General features: G+C 37.7%; 1 protein-coding gene and 1 long non-coding RNA gene across 4 annotated transcripts in view; one reads left to right on the plus strand and one right to left on the minus strand.

The window, feature by feature from the left end:
* LOC138160318 (cytochrome P450 4F11-like) overlaps nt 1-25,911 on the minus strand; it is a 91,383-nt gene that overhangs the window by 19,727 nt on the left and 45,745 nt on the right. Inside the window, exon 1 of one of the 2 annotated variants that reach the window (XM_069086979.1) lies at nt 13,232-13,454. The exons of the other annotated variant lie outside the window; for it this stretch is intronic. The gene's annotated coding sequence lies outside the window, so the exon portion shown is untranslated. Of the gene's footprint in view, nt 1-13,231; nt 13,455-25,911 lie in introns of those variants that run through there. 2 annotated transcript variants of the gene reach the window in all.
* LOC138160319 (uncharacterized) lies at nt 640-22,590 on the plus strand. 2 transcript variants are annotated; one of them, XR_011168132.1, is made up of 4 exons: nt 640-1,442; nt 16,832-17,082; nt 18,990-19,228; nt 21,050-22,590. It is a non-coding gene; the product is annotated as an uncharacterized lncRNA (long non-coding RNA). The 2 variants fall into 2 exon arrangements; XR_011168133.1 differs by lacking the exon at nt 18,990-19,228 and having other exon boundaries at nt 648-1,442.

The raw sequence follows: 25,911 nt of genomic DNA on the forward strand, positions 1-25,911 counted from the left end.
AACTGGTCACTCTCTCTCTTGCCTCTTTTTTGGTGTGGGTGTTCCTAGTGAGCACCTCACCACTCTGTATCTGAGTTCTTTCAGTGAGAAGGGGTTTATCTTCCACAGCCTTATTAAGGGGTATATGCCGGGGATTTTCCTAAAAGTTCGCTATCAGGAAAGCAGCAGATTGCAGAAACTTGACCAGGCGAATTTTCTGACCTTGCCTGAGAAGTTCTGTGATCACTACAGCCGTGTTTCTCACAGGGGTATCTCTCCCTGGACAAAGAATCCCTCACCATCCCCCTTGCTAGCTAAGTAGCTGGGTAGACGATGAAGTCCCCTAATGATTGCTTGAGCTAGAACTGATGAATAAATGTATGTACTCAAGGTACAGACCACCCCTCCACTTCTCTCTTCCTTTCTATAAGGGAAACTTGTGGGCTGTTTTCCAGCACAGTACTTGGCACATAGTAAATACTTAATAAATGCTTGTTGACCGACTAATTAGAGAATGATTTCTCTTATCTTCCCTCCAGCCTCCATAGGGCTACAAAAAATATGCTCTAACTAGGTCACTTGTCTGAGTGAAGGAAGGCTCGAGTCGAATTTTTTCAAGTCAGGACCCATTCCTTTTTCCTTTGAATTTTGTGGTTCTCACCACCTCTAGATTGGAGCAGATAGAACACATATGACAAGCAGGCATCCAATCTTTGCTTGAAGACCTTCAGTGACAGAGAACTCACTAGCATCCCAGGAAGCCCATTCTGTTACTCACAACAAATTTGAATCTATCTTTTTGCTACTCCCATCCATTAATTACTCTTGGCCCTGCCCACTGGGGTCACACAGAATGAGGCTGATCCCTGTGTCACAGACAATCTTCAGATCCCAGGATCAGTTGTCATGTGCCCCAGAGGCATTTCTTCTCCAGGTTGTACAGCCTTTGTTCCTTTAAACATCCTCATGTGGCAAGAAGTTAAGGCTCTTCTCCATCCTGGTTGCCCTCCTTTGGTGCTTATCAGTGTCTGTCCTAAAATATGGAGATCAAAACTGGACACAAATACTCCCTGATTGTCCTGAAAAGGGCAGAATACAATGGTACCATCCCTTCCCTATTCCTGAATACTCACCCGCCTCTCTTATTCAGCCTAAGCCTTCATTATTAGCCTTTTTGCTTGGCAGGTAACATTGCTGCTTTATATTAAGCTTACAGACAAAAGGCTGTTTTCCCAGCAATTGATAGGAGCCCAGGGCTCAGAACTTCCTCTTTTGAAAGTGGAAAGGAGAGGAGAAAAGGGACTATTAGGAGAGAGGTAACAGGAATTTCTGGTTTTCCAAAGGTTAGTTCCAGAACCATTGAATTCCCTTCCCCATATCCTCCCTGCCCTCTGCACTACAAAGCTTCACCACCTCAGCTTTGGATTCTTCAATGCCCTACCTAGAGAGGCCAACCAAAGAAAGTGAGTGAGGATTGGGGGAGAGGAGGGAACAGTATGGCATTTGGACATTGGAGGCTTAGATTGGGGAAAGTGGTTTTTCTAGAGTTTTATGGGTAAGGAGTGCCAACCTGGAAGTTTTTGTTGAAGGAGGAAAAGAGGCTAGATGATATGTAAATCCATATTTTTTATTCCCTTAAAGCTAGCTGAATACATACTTGTATGGAGCCAAATAAAGTCTTACTGCCTGAACAAAAGAATGAGAAGGCTTAAATACATTTTAGAACCATCCCAATTTAGGTTGGGATGGTCATTCAAATTTATGATCTCTATATGTGTTTAAACATGGTATGAGAACGGAATTTTATTAATTGAATAGGTTGTAAATAAAATAAAATAAGAGAGTTGACAAAGTGTCAATTGAAATTATAACCCAGGATATGTGCATTTTCTTTACCATTAATATACCATAACATAGTATATGTCCAAAAATATTAAGATAAGAAAAAGTCCCATTACTCAAGGTAGTGTCTTGGGTTAAGAGTTCATCCTTAATGGCCATAAAGTCAGCCCCATCTGGCCTTGTTGACATAGAAGGAAGTATTCTCTGAGTTTACTCAGAGAACAAAGAAGCTTTTATGTCTAGGCTCTTCTTCTGGTTGACTAGTTCAGGCTCTGGCCCTTATTAAGGTCCCAAAATGATATAAAATGATTATCATTTTCTCCTTTTGGCCAAAGGCAAGCTGGAAGGCTTTGCTTGTATGCCAAAGAATGCACGGAAAAAACCTCTCTGCTCCTTAGGAGGGAAAGTTCTAAAAATCCTTATCTAGGTGGATTCGCATTTTTCCCAACTGCTTTCCGAAACAGGGGCCACTAAAGATAAGGTTGAATTCTTTGTCAGATGGAGTCTACCTCATAGGGTGAGTGGGGAGATGGGAGAAGTTGCTTTTTCCCTGTGGTTGGACATCCCCAGAGATTGACAGCCACTGCAAGGTAACTGTAAGCAAAGAGAAGGAACAGACTGCAGGGGGATCAAGGTAGGGAGCATAATGGGAAGATGGGGCAACTAAGTAAAAATAAGCTAAAGATATAAGGAACCAATCTTGGGTATGTAAGGGGCTCAGGCAGGGAGGGAGCTGTTCTTCCTGCTTGTATGGTCCGGATTCTTGGGAAAGGCGTCTACCTCTGATGTCATCTTCTTCAGGCCTTTCAAAACCAGAGGACAAGGTCTTCTATGGGCTCAGTTGTCCACTCAGGAGCAGGGGGAATTTTTATATGTGACAGATGAATCCAGGAGTTCATATCCACAAGTAGGCAGCTATGGTAGTGGGAAGACAGATCTGACAGGGGCTCCTAGACGACATATGATTTTGCAATAGAGGGGAAGCAACATAACATAGCTGACATGGTCAAAGGCACATAGAAATGGTTCCGTTTCCCAGTCATGCAGGGCTAGGTTCAAGCAATATAATAAAGTTTTTCCTCACAGTTGACAAAATTACATAATTACATTAAGTCAATTACAGATTAAACTACTTAGATGGCTCACTAGTTTTGAAAAGGGAGACTTACATGTTACCAAGATAACCAAGAAAACTTGAACATGAACCAGACAAATCAATTGCAATCATTTTACCAATGTTAGCATACATTAAGTTCATTGTATCCCAATTACCTCTTACCAATATCCATTTAAGCATCACTTTTTGAATCCCAGATGCCTCTTGTAGTTACCTGGTCCCTAGATATCCTTTCTTTGACAATAGATTTTATTCTTAGGAAAGTTTAAAAAGGGAATTCTGCTCCTCTGCTTCAGATCTTGAAGTGCCTAGATACTTCTGACTTAGTGTAAATCAGTATAATCACTTAAATTTGGTTCTCCATATTTGAAACTTCAGAGAATTTTAATTTATATTATTTGCTGTTTCTGTCCTTACCTAAATCCTGCACCTGGTAGAAGCATCTTTTAAAATGTGAGGGCTCAACTATAAAATGAGCTAATTTAACTTTTAAAATTATCAGACAGATACTTTAATAAAGGAGAAATAATGTCACTTTTACTACTATCTTGTACCATTTTTGTACAAAAATCCAAACTTGAAATCTTATTACCAGAACATGATAAATTTTGAAAGCCAATCATATACATCTGTATATATGTCTTAGAGAGATCAGCTCGATCCTGTTGCTTTTCTCAAAATTTTGTTATGCTATTTAATTAGACATCTATCACATTGCATCTTTGTTTGATTACTTGGCCTAATTTCCTCCTTTGGAGGATGTTATCTCTATATTATAACTATTTGGCCATGAATATAGGTTATAATCGTAAGCTATTCATCCTTGCATCCTATTATAGTAACTCAGAGATGTTTCAATGTCCATCTATTATTTAATAGATTTATCATTGTACTTACAGAACTTCTTGATTATAATAATTTGGTATAAAAGAAAAAGAGGGACAATGTTGTATACCATAACAGAAGGAAAGAACTTCCTTACATCTGTTTGATTTCAGGTATGAGCCATATTTGACAGTTAATCATATAATCACTAGATGCTGATAGCAGGGCTCAGGATTAATCAGGTGGAGAATTTTCTTTTTTTCAGAAAGGAAATAGTGAAATTGGGAAATAGAGTTAGGAAGATTCTACCTAGGCCATGCCCAAGGTTGTCTTCAAAACTTTTCCCAGGTACAGATATCCACTTTTGGCAGTTCTCAGCCTGCAGCACATGCCATTCTACTATTGGCTTTATGACAACCATCCCTGTAATCAAATCTCAAAACAATAATACATTGCAGTCCCATAAATTTTTTTCCAAGTCCTTTTTAAAAATAATTTGTTTGTTTACTTTGAATTTACAAGATTCAGTTCCCCAGTTCTTTGAGTTTCAAATTTTCTCCCCCTCCCTTCCCTTCTATCCCCACTCCCCATAGCGGCATACAATCAGGTATAGGATCTGCAAATACTTTCACATTAGACATTGGTCAGGTTATAAAGAAGGATTGTATCAGATGGAATGAACAATGTGAAAGAGGAAACCAAACCAAACAAGAAAGAGAAAGAGAGCAGGTAATTTGCTTCAATCTGCATTCAAACTCTGTTCTTTCTGGTTTTTTCTCTTCATGTAGACATCTCTCTCCATCATGAATCTTTTGGAGTTTACTTGTAGCCCTGCATTTCTGGTCTATCAAAGTTGGTTATCACACATACATTGTATCTATAATGGTGTACAAATTTTTCTGGCTCAGCTCTTCTCACTCAGCATCAGTTCGTATAAGCCTTTCCAGGTAGATATGAAGTTTATCTGCTCTTTGTTTTTTATGGAGCAATAGTATTCCATTACATTCATATATCATTACTTGTTTAGCTATTCCCCAATTGGTGGGCATCCCCTTAATTTCCAATTCTTTGCCACCACAAAAAGAGCTGCTATAAATAATTTTGTACATATGGATCTTCCTCCTGCTTCTTCTTCTTTTTTTTGGCTTGCTTTTTTTGGAGGGCAATTGGGGTTAAGTGACTTGCCCAAGGTCACACGTCTAGTTTTTGTGTTAAGTGTCTGAGGCCGGATTTGAACTCAGGTTCTCCTGACTGCAGGGCCGGTGCTCTTTCACTGTGCCACCTAGCCGCCCCTCTTCCTCCTGCTTCTATGATCTCTTTGGTATACAACCCTAGAAGTGGTATTGCTGGGTCAAAGATATGAAATTACTTATAGCCCTGTGGGCATAGTTCCAGATTGCACTCCAGAATGGTTGAATCAGCTCACAACTCCACCAGCAATGTATTAGTGTTCCAATTTTTCCACATCTTCTGCAGCATTTATCATTTTCCTGTTTTGTCATCTTAGTCAATCTGACAGGTGAGATGTGGTACCTCAGAGTTGTTTTGATTTGCATTTCTCTAATCAATGGCGATTTAGAACATTTTTTCATATGCTTATAGATATCTTTAATTTCTTCCTCTGAGAACTGTCTGTACATATCCTTTGACCATTTGTCAATTGGGGAATGACTTGTATTCTTATAGATTTAACTCAGTTCTCTGTATATTTTAGAAATGAGGCCTTTATCAGAGACATTGGTTGTGAAAATTCTTTTCCAGATTCCCACTTCCCTCTTAATCTTGGTTATATTTATTGGCTTTGTTTGTACAGAAGCTTTTCAGTTTCATGTAATCAAAGTTATCAATTTTGCATTTTATAATGCTCTCTAATTCTTGTTTGGTCATGAAATCTTCCCCTCTCCATAAATCTGACAGGTAAACTACTCCTTGCTTTCCCAGATTGCTTATAGTATCAGCCTTTATACCTAGATCATGCACCCATTTAGACTTAATTTTGGTGTACGATGTTAGATAATGGTCTATGCTCAGTTTCTGCCATACTATATTCCAATTTTCCCAGCAGTTTTTGTCAAATAGTGAGTTCTTATCCCCAAAACTGGGGTCTTTGGATTTATCAAAGAGTAGATTATTATAGTCATTGACTGCTGAGTCTTGTGTACCCAATCTATTCCATTGATCCACTGCTCTATTCCTCAGCCAGTACCAAGTAGTTCTGATGGCTGCTGCTTTATAATACAGATTAAAATCTGGTATAGCTAGGCCACCTTCCCTAGCATTTCTTTTCATTAATTGCCTTGATATTCTGGACCTTTTGTTTTTCCAAATGAAATTTGTTACTATTTTTTCTAGGTCTATAAAGTAATTATTTGGTAAATTGATTGGTATGGCACTAAATATGTAATTTAATTTATGTAAAATTGTCATTTTTATTATATTAGCTTGACTCAGCCATGAGCAATTGATGTTTTCCCACTTAGTAGATCTGAATTTATTTGTGTGAAAAGTGTTTTGTAGTTGTGTTCACATAGGTCCTTACTTTGTTTTGGCAGGTAGATTCCCAAATATTTTATAATGTCTACAGTAACTTTAAATGGGATTTCTCTTTCTATCTCTTGCTGTTGGATTTCATTAGAAATATGCAGGAATGCCTAGAATTTATGTGGGTTTATCTTATATCCTGCTACTTTGCCAAATTCATTTATTGTCTCAAGTAATTTTTTACTTGATTCTTTAGGATTCTCTAAGTATATCATCATATCATTCACAAGGAGTGATAAGTTGGTCTCTTCTTTGCCTAATTTGATTCCTTCAATTTCTTTTTCTTCTCTAATTGCTGCTGCTAACATTTCTAGTACCAGATTATTTAAGAAGGGTGATAGTGGACAGCCTTGTTTCACCCCTGATCTTATGGGAAATGCTTCTAGCTTATCCCCATTGCATATAATATTTGCTGATGGCTTTAAATAGATACTACCTATCATTTTAAGGAAAGCTCCATTAATTCCTATACTTCCCAGTGTTTTTAATAGGAATGGATGTTGTGCTTTGTCAAAAGCCTTTTCTGCATCTATTGAGATAATCATGTGGTTTCTGCTAGTTTTATTGTTGATATGATCAATTATACCGATGGTTTTCCTAATATTAAACCATCCTTGCATTCCTAGAATAAATCCTACCTAATTGAAGTGTATTATTCTTGTGATAAGTTGCTGTAGTGTTTTTGCTAATATTTTATTTAAAATGTCTGCATCTATACTCATGAGGGAAATTGGACTATAATTTTCTTTTTGCATTTTTCTCTTCCTCATTTAGGTATCAGTACCATGTTTGTGTCATAAAAAGGATTTGGTAATTCTTCTTCGCCAATTTTCCAAATAGTTTGTAGAGTATTGGAATCAATTGTTCTTTAAATGTTTGATAGAATTCGCTAGTAAATCCCTCTGGCCCTGGAGATTTTTTTCCTATGGAATTCACTGATGGCTTGTTCAAATTCTTGCTCTGAGATGGGGTTATTTAAGTAATTTCCTTCCTCTTCAGTTAATCTGGACAACTTATATTTTTGTAAATATTCATCCATTTCACTAAGATTGTCAAATTCATGTGCATATAATTTGGTAAAATAATTCCTAATTATTGTTTTAATTTCCTCTTAATTGGAGATAGATTCACCCTTTTCATTTTTGATACTCATAATTTGCTTTTCTTTTTTTTTATCATACTGGCTAAGCATCTATCAATTTTATTGTTTTTTCATAAAACCAGCACTTAGTTTTATTTATTAATTTAATTTTATTAATCTCTTCTTTTGTTTTCATTATTTCTAATTTAGTATTTAATTGTGGATTTTCAATTTGTTCTTTTCTCTAGCTTTTTCAATTGCATGCCCAATTCATTGACCTCCCTTTTCTCTAATTTATTTACGTATGCACTCAGTGATATAAAACTTCACCTAAGAACCACCTTTGCTGTATCCCACAAATTTTGGTATGTTGCCTCATTATTGTCATTCTCTTGAAAGAAGTTACTGATTGTTTTTATGACTTCTTGTTTGACCCACTCATTCTTTAGGATTAAATTTATTTTCCAATTAGTTTTTTAAATTTTTTTAAATTTATTTTCCAATTAATTCCAATTAGTCTGTCTTTCCATGGCTCTTTATTGCATATGATTTTTATTGCATCATGATCTGAGAATGATGCATTTAGTATTTCTGCCTTTCTGCACTGAATTGTGAGGTTTTTATGTCCTAGTACATGGTCGATTTTTGTGTATGTGCTATATGAGAGGAAGATATATTCCTTTTTATCCCATTCAGTTTTTTCCAGAGATCTATCATATCGACCCTCTTTAAAATTCTATTCACCTCCTTAACTTCTTTCTTGTTTATTTTGAGGTTGAATTTCTCAAGTTCAGAGAGGGGGAGATTAAGGTCCCCCTCTAGTATAATTTTGCTATCTATTTCTTCCTCTAAATCTCTTACTTTCTCTTGTAGGAATTTGGATGCTATACCACTTGGTGCATATATGTTAAGTAATGATATTGCTTATTTTCAATGGTGCCTTTTATAGTTTTTTCCCTATATAGGATATAGTTTTCTTCCTTATCTCTTTTAATTAGATCAATTTTTGCTTTTGTTTATCTGAGATGAAGATTGCTACCCCTGCTTTTTTTTTCTTTAGCTGAGGCATGATATATTTTACTCCAACCTTTTACCTTCTATGTGTATCCCTCTGTTTCAGATGTGTTTCTTGTAAACAGTATATTGTAGGATTATGGTTTTTAATCTATTCTGCTATCTGCCTCTGTTTTATGGGAGAGTTCATTCCATTCACATTCACAGTTGTGATTACTATCTGTTTCTTTCCCTCCATCCTTTTCCCTTCCCTGTTTGTGCTTATATTTTTCTCCCCTTCTCCCTTCCGCTCCTTAAGAGCTTTCCTTTTGACTACCACCTCCCTCAGTATTCCCTTCTTATCAGCCCCCCTTCCTTTTTCTCTGCTTCCCCCTTACTTCTTCCCTTCCTTCTAACCCCCCCCCCTTTTGTATCCCTTTCCCCTTCCTACTGCCTGTAGGATATTTTTATACTTAAAGTAGTATGTTATTTCTTCTTTGCACCAAGCACGAGAGGAACAAATCTCATGCAAAACTCCTCTCCCTCCTTTCTTTCCCTCTATTATGATAAATTTTGTGTATCTTCTCCATAGAGTCCTATGCTTAACTGGTTGTGTTATTCCCTCCTTGCACCAGAACTAATGAGGGAAAAGCTCATATAGTACTCATCTCCCTCCCTTCTTTCCCTCTGCTATATTGTTTTTATGCCTCTTTGTGTGACATAATTTACCCTTTTCCACTTCATTCTTTTTTCTTCTTCCATTACAGTCCCTTTGTAGCCATTTATAAAGTTTTTTTTATCATCATTTTGTATAATTTATACTCATACCCTCTACTTGTTTATAAACAGTTTGCTCCTATTAAATAACAGGGTGTGTGTGTTTTCCTTGTTTACCTTTCTATGTCTCTCTTGAGTCTCATAATTGGAGGTTAAATTTTCTATTGAGCTCTGACTTTTTCATCTGGAAGGTTGGGAAATCTGTTATATCTTGAATGACCATCTCATTGCCTGGAAGAATATGTTCAGTTTTGCTGGGTTGGTGACCCTTGGTTGTAACCCAAGCTCTTTTGCCTTGCAGAAAATTGCATTCTACTTCCTCTAATCTTTCAGTGTAGAGGTTGCCAAATTCTGTGCAATCTTCACTGTGGTACCTTGATATTTGAATTGTTTCTTTCTGGCCACTTGAAATATTTTCTCCTTTACCTGATAGTTCTGGAGTTTGGCCACAACATTTCAAGGACTTTTCAATTTGGATTTTCTCAATTTCTATTTTACCCACAGGTTCTAGTATCTCAGGGCAGTTTTCCTTGATGAGCTCTTGGAGGATGTTGTCCAGGCTCATTTTTTCATCATGATTTTCCAGTAGGCCTATGATTCTCTGATTATCTCTCCTGGATCTGTTTTCCAGGTCAGTTATTTTTCCATTGAGATATTTTACCTCTTTTTCTAGTTTTTCATTCTTGGTGTTTTGTTTGACTAATTCTTGGTTCTTCATAGAGTTATTTGCTTCAATTTGGTTGATTATAATTTTTAGCGAATTATTTCCCTCAGTATTTGGAGCTCCTTTTCTATATCACACATTTTTATGTTTTTCTCTAAAAAAAAAATTTTGCAATTTTTTGAAAAGAATTATTCATTTTATCTTCTATCTCTTCCATTTGGTTTTCAAAGTTCCTTTTGAGTTCATATAGGAATGCTTTCTTTGCTTGAGAACAGTTCCCTGTTGAGGCTTCAGCTGGGGGTGTGTAGTCAAAACTGTCTCCCCCTAAATTTGGTTCCTCCCTCTCAAGATAGTAGGACTCCAGCGTCTTTGTCTTTGCAGTCTGCTTTCTACCCATTTTGAGGCAGGGCCCTAGCCACATCCTTTTTCTAGGGTTCCCAAGACTTTACTGTTTAAGGTTTTGCCCTGGGGCAATAATTACTATGTTTTCAGGGTCAGAGAGAGGGATTGGAGCAGCCAGGGTTCACTCTGCCAACTTGGTCCCTGGAGGTCCAGATAGGGGCTTTTTACATTCATGGCTATGGATTTGTAGTCCCAGGAGTAGTTGCTGCACCTGTCTGGGGTCCTGCATTTGATTCTTACCCTTCTCTGTCCAGTCCCAGCCCTTCTGTGATAGGTCTGGTAATGGCCCTTGTGGTTGGTGGGACAACTTGCCTCCAGATTGATAAGACCTTGTATCGGCCTGCCTCTGCATGCCATGGCCATAAATTCTTAAATAGCAAATAACTATGAGATGCTATTCTTCAGATAAAATATTTCCTCACACTCTCTCAACATACTTCAACCATCTTTAACTGACACAAAGGTATCCAGAGCAACTATCTAGGGACAGGAGGGGCTTAGATAACCCTCATTTGTCCCCAAACCTTTTTATCTGCCTCCCATATTTTCAATCAAACCTTTATTTATCTTTCCAAATCTCTCAATCGCATTATTCAGATTATTCAGTCTTCCTTTACATTTTAACCATCAGACAAGATAGCATAAGTTATTATTCTTTACTAACATAACTGTCTGTACTGGAATCCCAGCCTAAAACAAAAAGCCTAAAAAAGGAGTTTAATGGCTAACCCCACAGGCTGATGGATTTATGTCCTTGTTTAACAAACTTTGTTTATCCTTCCCTAATTATTCTCACTCTGGAAGAGACACTTCAAGATTTTAATCTTGTACATATAATAGGTTCAAACACTAATTTAACTTTTGCTTAGGCCATGGAATGACTACAAATTCAGATCAAAGCAGCAATATCTCTTCTGCTTCACAGCTCATTACATTAATTCAACAATAAATTATCTTGCAAATGAAAAATCAGTAGACCCTCTAAAAACTCACACAAAATTTTTCAAAACATTTCTTCTAATGTTATTTCCCCTTCTATAAAAGCAGTTTAAAATTTATCCTGATGTTAAGCGAAATAGTTGCTAAATTTTTGTGAATAACGGAAAGTTCTAAAATGGTATATATCTCTTCTTTCTTAAAGCAAAAATAAAACTTTAAAATGGGAACTTATTAAAACTAAGTTGGTGTAAACTTTCTCTTGGACAAAACTTGGAAGTTTATCCTAACCTATTCATTCTTTCATATATTTTTTGTCCAATCTTAATCTAACATCTAGATTATAAGAGAAATTACTTTTTCAAGAACAAAGATAAATAATGCCCTAAACATTGTTACTTATTTAATACTTAACAACCCATTATCAATTTAGGTGAATGCATTTTTAAATCACCTTGCACAGAGAATCATTCATCTCATCATTAATATGTGGAAATTATAACTTTAAACCACCATATATATTTTCATAATAGCCAAGATTTCAAATGGACAATCTGCTATCATAGTAAATATCAGCAATATTATTACTACTTGTTTATAATCCAAATATAACAGTTCAAATTATTAAATTTTATCACACCCTTAAAAACACTCAAAACGTATGCAACATAATCCAGAAAAAAATTACTGTAGCACCATTTCTACTTCACAATGGTCTCTCAAAAATACAATTTAGAAAGACAACAACAATACAAAAAATAAATTTCAGATGACATCAATCACATTTCCATATTATCACATATAGAAATTATTGAGAAAGAAAAAAAAGACTTCAAAGTTAACAATTACATTAAATTAGAGATAGATAATAATAATGTTGTATCTAAATATGTCCATCATTATGTTAAGTATTTTAAAATCATTATATCATTTTGATCCCATAACAGCAACCATTATTATTTTCCCTTTGCAAATCAGGAAATGGGTCAAACAGATAAAATAGCTTGCCAAAAGTTGATACATTTTGCAACTAGAACAGAGAACAGAGGCTGGCTTCCTTCTTGGAGGCAGGGTTTAGGGAATGCTTACCACAGGCCCTATCCATCCACCACTCCCTTTCCCCACAACTGTAGAATTTACTGATCCTTGTCCAGTTTGCAGCTGTTGGGGCAGGGTGGGAAGAATATGCAGGACCTGGATATTTCCAAGCTTCTTCTAGAAGGGTAGACTACAAGGTGCCCAGGGACACAGGGTAGCATTCTCTTCCTTTAATCTGATCTGAGATGAGAGGAGTTAACAAGAACCCTTGTGGCTGTTAAAAATCGCCACCCTCTTAACTTTTGGTGAGAGAGTGGGGAGTGCTAAGTGATCAGGCTTGGGAGGAGGTGTCTTAGCATGGGTGAACTCCTGGAGTTACCTACAGTCTCAGGAGTTTTCTCCAGCAATCTCAATATTATCAATTTTTTACTTCTTAATGATTAATCTCAGAATATGCTAAGATGTTTTTAGCTATATCTAACATTTCCTTGTAGTTCCAGGTTGACAATACCAGAAACTACAATGAAAAGAGTCTTACAGATTTTTTTTTTTTTGCTTGTTTCTCTAGTGGCAGTCTTTAGAAGTCTCTGGCTGCCTGTATTTTAAATTCTCCAAGATAACAGACTCATTCACAGCACTCATTATACAGACACAGAGAAACACTCTGACAGGCAAAATTCACAATTAATGACACAGAGAGAGGGAATTAGAGGCTTGTTAGAAACCCCCAACATGAATTGGATCTTCTTGATGTTTTGTTGGCCTTTAAACTTTGGTTTTAAGATAAAGTTACTTTGACCAGTCCCAAAGGGCCCTTTTGTGGCCAACATATTTTGGTCTATCTTTAGTTAGCTAAGACTAGTTAGTGCTGGCAATACTTGTGCTAATTTTCCCAAGATCAATACTCAAAGGGCACCTAAATATTCCAAAGCAATTTAACGTGACTTAGTCCCCACCCCAAAACTAGTTCAAAGGGAATTTCAGACTTCAATCAAACTCGTGCGAGTCCTTTGGAAGCTCATTATAAGGAACTTACCTGACATCATCAGGGATAAGACTACAGAAAAAATGAATCCTGAGGTTCCTGAGTCATTTGTGTTGATGGTGTAAGTTGGTGTTCAGTGTTTGTCTCACTCCATCAGTTCCATCTGATGTCAACAGCACCATAACTGTCGACCTGAAATTTTAGTTAAAGGAGACAAACAGGTTAGGTGATATGTAAATCCATATTATTTATTCCCTTAAAGGTAGCGGAGTACATACATGTATGGAGTCAGATAAAATCTTACCACCTGAAAAACAGAATGAGAAGGCTTAAATACATTTTAGAACCATCCCAATTCAGGGTGTCTATGTCACCCAAATTTATGATCTCCATATATGTTTAATCATGGTATGAGAGAGGAATTTTCTTAATACAATAAAATAAGAGAGTTGACAAAGTATCAATTCAAATTATCACCCAGGATATGTGCATTTTCTTTACCATTAACATGTCATAACATAGTAAATGTAAAAAAAGTATTAAGATAAGAAAAAGTCCCATTACTCAAGGTAGTGTCTCAGGTGAAGGGTCTCATCCTTAGTGGCCATAAAGTCAGCCCCGTCTGGCCTTGTTGACATGGGACTAAGTATTCTCTGAGTTTACTCAGAGAACAAAGAAACTGTTAGGCTCAGGTTGATTAGTTCTTATTCTGATTGATTAGTTCAGGCCCTGGTCCTTAGTAAGGTCCCAAAATGGTATCAAATGATTAATTGGGGCTAAGAAAAGAGAGGGGTGGGCTGTATCCTTGAAAATCTGACCCTGGTGTGGTCCAAGTTGGTACAGGGTAGAAACACCAGAAAAGGACATTATAAAATGGGCATTAGAAATTAGGGAGCATGTGATGCAGGATCAGGTCAGAAAAGGACCCCACACAACACAAAACCCCCAGAAGATGAAAATAGCAACCAGGATCCAACAAACTTGATTGGTTTCCTTGCCTAACTGGTCCTCTAGACGAGAGGTATAAAAGTTCTAAATGCTTTCTATACCCCAGTACAGCCTGAACCAGATAAAAATGTAATTGGAAAATGATTATCAAGATAAATAAAGATACAGTTAACCATAGGTAACATTTTATTTTAGAAGTAGGATCCTTATTGTGGATTAGTGACCCTGTTTCTATTTGAGTTTGATAACACTGCTCTAGTCCCTCCCCATACAGCTTCCAGAGCAATCCTCCTACTACTTGCTAGGTAGCTCACTTGCTCAAAAGTCTTCCATGGCTCCCTATTGCCTCTAGGATAAAAAACAAAACTAGGCTGGCATAAAGGGTCCTCCACAGTCTGCTTCCGACCTCCCTTTTGCATAACTATGTGCATTAACTCTATCAGTCAAACTGTACTTCTAGCTGTTCCTTGAACTTGACACTAGGTCTCTTGCCTTCACACAAGCCTTTCCTCGTAACTGGAATACATTCCTTTGTCCTGTCCATCTCTCAGAATTCTCATCTTCCTTAAGTGTTCAGCCCAGGTGCTACCTCCTTTGTGAAGTCTTCCCTCAATCCCTCTCTATTTCTTGACAATGGAAAAGAGAAAATTAGTTTTTTTTTAAAAGAAACTAAATGATAACTAAATTTGATAAGTAAATCATAACTAAAAAAAGAAAGGAAAGAAGAAAAGGTGGGAGAGAGAGGGAAAGGAAGGAAAGAAAGAAAGAAAGAAGGAAGAAAGGGAAAAAGGAAGAAAAGAAGAAAGAAATGAAGAAGGAAAGAAAAATATTTATTAAGCCCTTACAATGTACAAACCATTGTCGGGATAAAATATAAAAGCAAAGACAATTTCTTTTCTCAAGGGGCTCATATTCTAATGAGGGAAACAATGAAATTAAAAAGCTTCAGCTACGAGTCAAGTGGCAAGGTCCCATAAATCATAGGATACAACCACAAAGTAGATACTAATAGCTCTTCTTTTTAATATTTTTTAAATTAAAAAATTGTCTTTATTAATTTGTTTGTTTACTTTTAGTTTACAAGATTCAGTTCCACAATCCCTTGAGTTTCACATTTTCTCCCCCCACCATGGCAGCATGCAATCAAGTATAGGATCTTCAAATACTTTCACATAATACCTCTTCTTTAGTGCCATTTCAACTGCTGCCATTTAACAGTTAACCAGTTGAATCATTTGACCATCCCAAGGTCTTCAGAGGTAAGAACTTTTCTTTTCCTGATCTTCAGTAGCTATTGTTTCTGAGTAGGCCAGGGCCTTAAATACTCACAGAAGTAGTTGCCAGGCCCTATCTCCACAGAGAGGGTTAGGGACGAGGGTAGAAAAACAGGTGGGGTCAGATTGTAAAGGGCTTTAAAAGTCAAACAGGAATTTCAATTTTTATCCTAGAGATAAAGGGAGTCACTGGAGTTCATTGAATAAGGAGCTGACAGAACGTCTGTGCTTGTAGAAAATCATTTTATATAGGGGATGGATTGAAGTAAGGTGAAACTTGAGATAGAGAAATCAATGAGGAGGCCATTGCAATAGGCTAGGAGAGAATTAAAAAGTGCCTAAGCCACAGATGGTTGTGTGAGGAGAGGAGGGTTTGGATATGACGGATGTTGCATTGTTAGAAACAGCAATACTTGGTAACTATTTAAATATATGAGAGAGGAAAAGGGAAAAGTCTGAGTTTACTCCAAGGTTACAAACCTGGCATGATGTAAGAGCACTGGTTCCCCAGATTACACAGCTAATTGGCCAATACGAGAATTCTGTATCAGAAAATAGGTCTCTTGATTATTCATTCCAAAATACCATGTTTCCTCTTCACCTCTAAGGTTATGCCTGAAGTCTGATATATCAATGAACTCCTCTAAACCAACTGGATAATTTAGTTCAGTAAATATTTATTTAGCATTTATAAAGACAAAAGGAAGATAGGCATACTAATACATTATGGTAGGGTTGTGGATCGATGCAATCTTTTGGAGAATGATTTGAAATTTTGTAAGAATGAAAATGGAACTCTCCATTACATTTAACCCAGTGATCACACTACTAGTCATGTCCCCAAGCAGGTCAAAGACAGAAGAGTCAAGGTCTGATGTATATTGGAATATTCCTGGAAGTCCATTGTGATACAGAAAAGAATTAGAGTAAATGTTGGTGAACATTGATTGAGAAATAGGGAAAAAAAACCTGACATATGAATGAAATGGGATGTTATCACATAGTAAGAAATGGTGAATTCATAAAAATTTGGGAAGACTTAGATGAATTGATGCAGAATAAACTAAGGAGAACGAGAAGGAACAGTATGTGCAGTTACTGTAACAATGTAAACCAAAGGAAGCAAAACTCTGAGTAAGTGAAGTAACATTGATGGTCCTGGAAGAGATGAGGAAATATGACTCATGGCAAATCAGCAAAGTCAAGTCAACAAGCATTTATTATGCTCCTACTATGTTCAGGTATTGTGCTGATCACTAGGGATCCAAAACAAGGCAAAAACAGATCATGCCCTTAAGCAGCTCATGTTCCAATGGGGAAGACTTTTTGTTGTTGTTTAGGTCTGATTTTTTCATGACCCCATTTGGGGCTTTCTTTGCAAATATAGTAAATTGGGGTTTTTCATTTCCTTGTCTGGATCATTTTACAGATGAGAAAACTGAAGCAAACAGGGTGAAGTGACTTACCCAGGGTCACACAGCTAGTAAGTGTCTGAAGCTGGATTTGAACTCTGGTTCTCCTAACTGGAAGGCCCGAGACTTTAACCGCTGTGGTACATAGTTGAGACAACATGCAAACAATGATATACATACAAGATATTTACAAGTTAAATTGGAGCTGAGCAACTGAGGAAAGACACTAGCAATGAGAGGCATTCTCATAGAAGGATTCTCATAGAAGGTGAGATTTGAGTGTTTTATACATTTTCATAATTAGTCATTGTCTGATGCTTTTGTTTCATTATTTTTATTTATTACAAAAAGGAAGTTAGTCTGAAGATGGAGGAGAGAAGATTTCCCTCCAGAAAAAATTGTGATGTAAAAAACAAAAAGCACCAATAACACATATTTTTAATATGGCTACTTTTCAAAAACAAAAATCAGAGCCACTTTGATAGGATGACCTCTGAGGCCTCTTCCAGTTCTAAATCTGTGAGCCTATGAATGAAATTGGTTTCCTGAAATGACTCATAAACTGGCTTTGCATTTGACACCTCACTTGCCACACCTACAGCAGGTGTTCTGACATTCCTTCGCCCTTAGACGGCTTGGATACTACATTTTAATATTCTATTTCCAGATTATGGAATTGTCAGAGATCATTAGAGTTAGAACTCCTCATTCCCAGACCTTATGGTCCAGGTTATTCTGTCTATAGATGAAGGAACAAAGTTCTAGGGAAGTGAAATTACTTGCCCCAAATCACATAGCTAGCTGACTATTGGTAGAGCCAATGCTAGACTCCAGGTCTTCTGATTTTTCAATCCAGTGTTCTTTCCAAACACCACATTTTCCTTCAAGTCCAAGGTCATACCAGAAGCCTATATGTTATTAGACTCCAATAGGCCAATTAAACAATTTTAAACAAATATTTATTAAGCACTTTTATGCCTATGTTATTATTAAGCAGATAAGCTCTGTGTTAAGCATTGGAAACAATTTTCGTGGGCAGCTTTCATTCTGCTGGGGAGAACAGAAACTAGAAGAAGCACTTTGCTTACCTACTACCTAGTTCCCCATCTACCACAATGCCAGAAGATGTTCCAAAGGAAATACATTCAAGAACAATTCCAGAAAAATATAGTTTACTTACTGTCAGATAGAAACATATATGTTACTTCTCGAATTTCTATTTTCATTTCCCAGAACTTGACTCTCAAACTATTTTAGCCATCACTGCCCAAAGGACATATAGAGGTGAATTGTGAGATAGCTGATGATTTCCACTAGGGCACCAGCTCAGTAATGTTGCAGATCAGATCTGCTCAGAAAATCATTGAAACTGCAAGAGAGCCTTGCTCTGAAGAACATGTTGTTAGTACCTGTCACTCTGGTCATTCTGCCTTAGCATTTATCTGAAAACAATTATAGCATGCCTTTCTTCCATGAAGAAAAAGACAGTGATGGTAGGTTGTGTAAAATCCTGGCAGCATAATTCACATTTGAATCCTATCTCTGACTATCATCAGTCACGTGAACATGCACACATTATGTCATTTCTCAAGACCATGTTCTCATTCATAAAATGGGTTAGCAATGCCTGTAGCACCTAGCTCACAGCATTACTCCAAGTCTCTGGTAAGAAAATGTATGTAAAGTGCTCTGCAAACTTTAAAAATCAGAGTCAGCAGTTACTATAAGGGTTAGCTCTGAATCTTGGCACCCAGAAAAGATGAGGACTCACTCATAGATGTGTGAAAATCTGAAAGTAAGAACCTTCTTATTTCATCCAAAGTCAGTGAATACCAAACTAGAGGGACATCAGTGGTCACAAAGTCCAAATCATACCTAAAGAAGAATTGCCTTTATGAAATATCCACAGAGTGGTTATCCATCTTGAAGGTCTTTGGTGAGGAGAAATATCCTTCCATTATCTCACATGAAATACTGAGCACTGCTAAGGAAGTAGATCTAACTAAAACCCAGCCTGCAGTTGGGGGGTATGAAGTGGGGGGGGCTATTTCCCAGGATGCAAGATTCCAAAATGTTAGCCATTGGAATAATAGCAAGGAAGCCAATGGAAGGGTTTGCTATTCTCTTGCTATCAATAGGAGACAGAATGGATGAATTGAATGAAGCTAAGAAAAGAATGAAAGCAGGAGAAACAACAACAATCTCATCTATTGAAATTTCATCATCATGGAAATGGCTTCAGCTTTGATACCCAACATCCCCATCATCCTCAGTTGCCTCTTCCCTGGAAGGCGGAGCAACAAGCTTCAACCAATGCTTCCTTCTATCAAGGGCTTCTCAGAATTTCCAGACAACTCTTCAGTTCCTACTACCTTCCCTGATTGGTTTTGACTCTGCAAACATCACCCCACAGAGTACCTTTTCCTCCCTCCTTCTATGACTTATCTACCCCCAACTAGATTGTAACTCCTTGAGGACAGGGATCTTGTTTTTGTTATTTGGACTCCAAGTGTTTAACACAGTGCCTGTCATATAGGAGACACTTAAATATTTATTGTCTATTGGACCATATAATGAGAGGCTTACCTATCAGTGAAAATCATCTATATAGAAAATGCACCCACAGTTCTGGGAGGTCTTCCTTTGATTTAATGACTATGTATGTATACCCATATGAAATATATACATGAATATATGCCCATAGACATAATTCAGAGGTATGCATATATCCATGTACATACATGGACATATACATATGTACATACATATAGATGCAGGGATATGTGTGTATGCATATCTATGCAATATATGTGCATGAATATATGTCCATGCACAGACACACAAACCTATAGCTATGTATATATATGTATATATATACATACACATAAAATAACTCCCATAGTTCTCTATATAGCCTCTCCTGCATATCAGTACAATATTTGGCCTGCTTATCTGTTATATAGCTTCCTCACTACCACTAACTTAACAGGTTTTGTTGTATCCTAACTACGTTTAATCTTTATATAGTTTTTTAGAATTGTAGAGTCATAGGTGAAATGAACTTTATCAACTTTCTAGGTAATTTTTATTTTAGAGTTGAGGAAAAAAAGGTCTAAAAAGGTAACTTGTCCAAAGTAGTAATAGTAGTGTCAGTATTTGAACCCAGCTCCTCTGATGAAGACCAGTGATTTTTCTAATTCCCTTCACTGTTTTCCCACATGGATTATTTTTGAAAAGTCAAAACTGAAATTTGTTAAAGATGTAAATGATGAGAATAAGTAATGTTGCGGGGGGAAGGTGAGGTTGCTTTGTAAAGACAATCACACTAATACTGTTGGTAGAGCTGTGAGTTAATACACTCATTTTGAAAGGCAATTTGGATTGATGCCAAGAAGGTGACTGACATGTCTGTGACCTTTGCTTCAGAGTATTATATTCCAAGGAGGTCAAAGAGATGTCCTATATACACCAAAATATTCATAATGTCCTTCTTTGTTGTAGAAAAGAATTCAAAATAAAATAGATACCCATTCACTGAGGATGACTAAAACTAGGATACATTAATAAATTGAAATATACTGCTAAATATGGTGACTATAAAGAGTACAGAGAGATGTGAGAATATTTGAATGAACTAATCTAGAATGAAGAAACTAGAACTAGCAAAGCAATATGCAAAATGATTACAACAATTATAATGGCAAGGAAAATAGGATTTTAATGGTTTTCTGGATTGAGTTCTAGCCAATTAAGTGCCTTTGAATCTCTCCTTTGATTGTATCAAGAAACTTTGATTGGAAACAATATACATTGGATTGCCCTTAACAGGCCTAAAGGAGTTTGAAGATCTTCCTTGTCCTTAATAGACCTAAGGGAGTTTGAAGATCTTCCTTGCCATTAATAGGCCTAAGGGAATTTGAAGATCTCCACCGCCCCTTAGTAGGCTGAATGTAGTCACATGGGAGCTCATAGTGGGAGGAGCTTTCCAAAAGGGTGGAACAGGGAGCAGATAAGAGGAGGAGGAGAGCTGGGGGCAGTCAGAACTGAGAGAAAGAGTCTTTGTGATGTTGGAACTCTGTCTGTTGATCTGCATTACTTTCTCAGACAGAAGCCCTGTCTGTTGTTCTGTGTTGATTTCTCAGATAGAAGTCCTGTCAGTTGTTCTGTGTTGAGAGTACTGGTAATCTGTGTAATTATTGTTGTAACCCTGTTAAGCTTTGGTTTTCTATAAACAGAAACTGTGAAGAGCTTCAAGCAGAGCAGTCCTCATGACCTGAGATATGGAGCAGGAACTGAGAGCTGCCTACGTGTGAATCCAGGCAGGGGTTGGGAGCAGTCAGCCAGTGGAGAAGGAGCTGTGGGGTTTGGAAGCCAACTTCAATCAAGATGAAAGAGGACTTTACGTTAGATACTCTGTATTGACTGATGAGATTTGTAACTTACAGTACCTAGGGCTGGATAGTGTCTGTACTTTATGCTACCCCTTAAGGATGATTAGAAACCAGCCTCTAGTCAAGATGAAAGAGAAAATTACTTGGATACTCTCTATTGACTGAAGAGATTTGTAACTTACTGTGACCTAGAGGTGGATGATGTTTGTATTTTCTGCTCCCTCTTAAAGATGAGTATAATATATACTGAATGATATGATTTGTTTAAGACTCTGTGGCCACCTTAATAATAAGTTATGTTATGTTATTGTGAATGTTATATTTTAATTTCTTGAATGTTATGCTTTAGCTTATTGCTGAATAAATAGAGAGTTCATTATAATATGCTATATGACGCTTAAAGTTATTCACAGCAGTAATCTTCAGGAGAGCTGCTCATTATTGGCATTACATTCTTGGCATAGTGAGCAGGATGGAAAGAACAAAGGAAAAGAAAAATCCTCCAAAACTCTCAATGGCATATAATTAGAGTAACCAAAACTTATCTCTGATGAGGACATGTGGGAATCTACCTTTATCCCTTTGTAGCAGAGATAGGTAGCTATGGGCATATATCCATATATATATTTCCAGACTTGGTTATTGGTTTGATTAGTTTTGCTAAACTGCTTTCTTCTTGGTTATTCTTTGCTAGAAATTGGGGTGGGTGGGAAAGGAAAGACTGGAAAATGAAAGTAATATAAAAATTTAAAGGGGAAGAACAGGAAGGAGAAAGGGAATGGGTCAACCGTACTCTCATTGAATTTGACTTAAGGAGGAAATAACATACAAACTCAGTTGGGTATCTTACCCTACAGGAAAGTAGGGGGGAAGGGGATAAGAGGGGGGATGATAGAAGGGAGGCCAGGTTGGGGGAAAGGGTAGTTAAAAGAACACACTTTTGAAAACGGACAGGGTCAAAGTAGAAAACAGAATAAGTGGGTGGCAGGATAGGATGGAAGGAAATATAGTTAGTCCTTCACAATATATCTATTATGGAAACATTTTGTGTAACTACACATGTACAACCTATATTGAATTGCTTATCTTGCTGGTGGGGGTGGGTGAGGAAGGAAAAAAGGGAAAGAATTTGGAAACCAAAGTTTAAAAACAAATGTTAAAAAAATTGTATTTTACATGCAACCTGGAAATAAGAGATAAAAGGCAATGGGGTATGGAGATTCATCTTTCCCTACTAGAAAGTTAGAGGGGGAATAGGGGATACAAGAGAGAGCAGATTGGGGGAAGGAGTATTCAGTAAGCTCACTATTTTGGTGTGGGGGTAGGGGAAAGAAGAGGAGAAAATTTGTAACTCAAAATCTTGTGGAAATGAATGATAAAAACTAAAAATAAATAAATAAAAGTATAATGAAAATAAATAAATAAATGAAATTTAAAAATTTAAAAAGTTATTACAAGGTTGAACTGGACTAGATTTAAATTCTAACATTTTGTGATTCTCTGGAGAGTGATTTGTTTAATTGTGGATGAGGGTGAATAAGGATATTCACACTCTAAGTCACCCAGAGTTTTAGATGAATATGACTTCCTTTCTCAGAAGGAAACTCTAGTCCCAAATCTGTTTCTTGAATACACAAAGCTCCTCCTAGAGGACAACAGATCCAGAGGATATGGAACATTGGAACTTCTCATACTGGAAAGCCCAGAAGACTTGATATAATAGGAGTGGACATTCATGTAACAGTATAGAGGCTTAGAGGAGGGTAAGATGATTGAGAGGGCCTGAATCACTGGAGAAGTTTCTATTGCGGATTCAAGAAATCTGAGAGGCAGACTGTGACAGAGTGTCCAAAATAACCTTGACCTCTAGAATTTCCATACCTTTTGCAGAAGAGGTCCAATGTTATCTGGGTGGCACAGTGAAACCACTGGGCTGAAAGGTCTCAGCCAGAGTAGAAAGGCCTCCTTTAAAGTGGTTATAATGCTGTTAATATGCTTCAAACTTTCCTCTTTTTTGTCTACCTACAAATGAAACAAAAGGGAGAGTCACCATTTCCAAGCAGCCTTCAGAGAACCACCAATGAATACCACCTCCCTCCTCCCTCCATCATAGGGAAAGGCTGAAGAGAGATCTAAGGGGTCCAGAAGCATGTGCTTTTTCTGAGGCATCTGTTTAATGAAATCACCATGAGAGGAGTTGAGGCAGCATAGAATGATGACTGGTGCTAAATAAGGACAGATGCTTAGATTTGATGGGGGTGGAGATGGTTTCAGCTGTACCTAGACAAAAATCTCCTTGACAGTACCCTAGGTGGTTCTCTAGTCTCTGATTGAAGACCTACTGTGCAGGGGGGCCCATCACCTCCTGAAAGCACCCAAGCCATTTCTGGGCAATTGCAATTTTGGGGAAACTTTTTCTGATATGAAGCCTGTTTCAGTGTCTTTCCAACTTCCACCCACAGATTCTGGCCCTGTCATCTGGGGCTAAATGGGGGCAGATTGAGCCCATCTTAGTGATGACAGTTTGGTCACAGTCATCATTTCCCATTAGGTTTTTTTTCTTTTCCAGGCCGAAAGTACTCAGTTGAACAAACAATACTCTTTGCATCCAATTCCTTTGGGGAATGCCTGTTATCCAAGACTTATAGGGAACTGATACATATGTATAAGATTTGGGAAGAAGAGGTGCCCTCAAAACTAGGAGGACCTGGGTTCAAGTCCTGTTTCAGATGTATATAGTCTGTGTGACCCTGGGCCAGTCACTTGCTCTCCTAGTGCTCTAAGCAATTCTCATAAGTTGCAAAGAAAGTGATAGTTTGGTAAAGGGAGTTTCCTTCCCTAGGAGTTCCCTAATAAATGAAATCACTGGTCCAATCTCTATGCTTTGTATAAGACCAACAGGCATTTCAAATAGCAGGATAAGAATAGCTTTCAGAAGAAATACAAAAAATCAACAGCCCTATGGGGAAATGTTCTAAATCACTGATAATAGGATCTAAAACTACTTTGAAGTTTCACCCATCAAATTGGAAAAGAAAATAAAAAGTGGAAACAATAAATGTTATACAAGCTGTGAGAAGGCAAGCATCCTAATACAGTACATTGCTTGTGGAACTGTGAATCAGTTTAACTGTTTTGAGAAGCAATTTAGAACTAATTGAGAAAATTCACTAACTTATTCATAACCTTTTGACCCAATAGTCGCACTATACTGCACATACCCCAAATAGGTTAATGACTTAAAGAAAGATCTTATTATATAACAGGTTATCAGTCACAAAACTCATTGTGATAGCAAAAAAAAACCTAGAAATAAAAAAGTTTGTCATAGATTGTGGACTAACTGAATGAAGTATGGCACAAGAATATAATGGAATTGGGGTGGCTAGGTGGTGCAGGGAATAGAGCACAGGCCTTGGAGTCAGAAGGATCTGAGTTCAAATCTGGCTTCAGACACTTAATACTTACTAGTCATGTGACCTTGGGCAAGTCACTTAATACCAATTGCCCTGCCCTCCCCCCTCAAAAAAAAAACAAAAGCAAAAATACATAACGGAATATTACTCCACCAAAAGACATGGTGAAAAAGATTTCAGAGAAATACAGAATGACATCCAAGTGACTCAGAACAACAAAAGATCACAATATATGCAAATGTAACCACAGCAACATTAAAAGATTTAGTCAAACACTGAGTAACTGTAATGAGAATGTAAATTTTAAATATCTTCCCTGCCCCTAGGCTAAAGTGCACGTGGAGCCTGGGGTGGGAGGCTTGTTTTTCAGTAGATACTTTTTGATTGGCTAGTGGGTCCAAAAGGTTGTTACATTCTCTGAGCCAGGAGAAGGCTATATAAGCCCTGATGTGAGGCTTTGTTTTGGGGGCTCACTTTGAGAAGTGTTCTGTGATTTGATCTGTATTCTGGGAAGCCATTGTCCGGAGCCCCCCCGGCTTTGAAAAACCCAGATGTTGTAATGGTTGGACAGTTTGTAAATCTGTCTACTTGATCTGTTTCTGTCTTGATAATTCTGCCTGTATACTTTGAAGTTCGGGGTGCTGACCTTTTTCCCCTGAACAAGGTAAATGATATATGTCTGACTGATTAAAGTAAGCTTGTTAACCCATTTTGAGTTGCTTTCCTTTAACAAAGCAGATCCAAGAACCTGTGGTGGCAGCAAACCCTGAGGACGCTTGGGGTGCTTGCTGCTACAAAATGGCATCACGAACAGGATCTGCAGAGTAAAAGGAAAGTATGGGGGCTGGGATAATTGTTTGTTTCCCAGTTGTGGTAGCTGTGACTCTGTGGAGCCGTGGAGCAGGAGAGAAGAATGGCCTGCATGCAGACTTCGCTGAGCTGAGAGCGGGAATGGTGAGCTGCCTGCATCGGGACCTGGGCAGAAGCCAGGAGTGGCTGCTGCCTGACGGAGGAGAAGGAGCCCAGGAGTTCGGAATTCAGCCACAGGAAAAGATAAGAACTGAGCAGCAAAGCAGGGGCACTGAGTGTGTTTCCTTGCTGCATCCCACAGTTTGGGACACAGGGGGAGGATGGACTTGTGACTATGGTGGGTGGGATGAAGTGCCTTGGATCCCCAGGGACCCCACCTTGTTAGTTTTGTTGCCCAGCCCCCTCTCTGTACTTGGAAGCAGGGGCTGGAGCTGTGTGAGGGGAAGGGGGAAGGACACCTCTCCCTCCCCCCCCCCAGAG

Source organism: Petaurus breviceps, unplaced genomic scaffold (assembly GCF_028583685.1).
Source record: "Petaurus breviceps papuanus isolate PSGF00001 unplaced genomic scaffold, PetGlider_PUasm1.0 180, whole genome shotgun sequence".
NCBI lineage: Eukaryota > Metazoa > Chordata > Mammalia > Diprotodontia > Petauridae > Petaurus > Petaurus breviceps.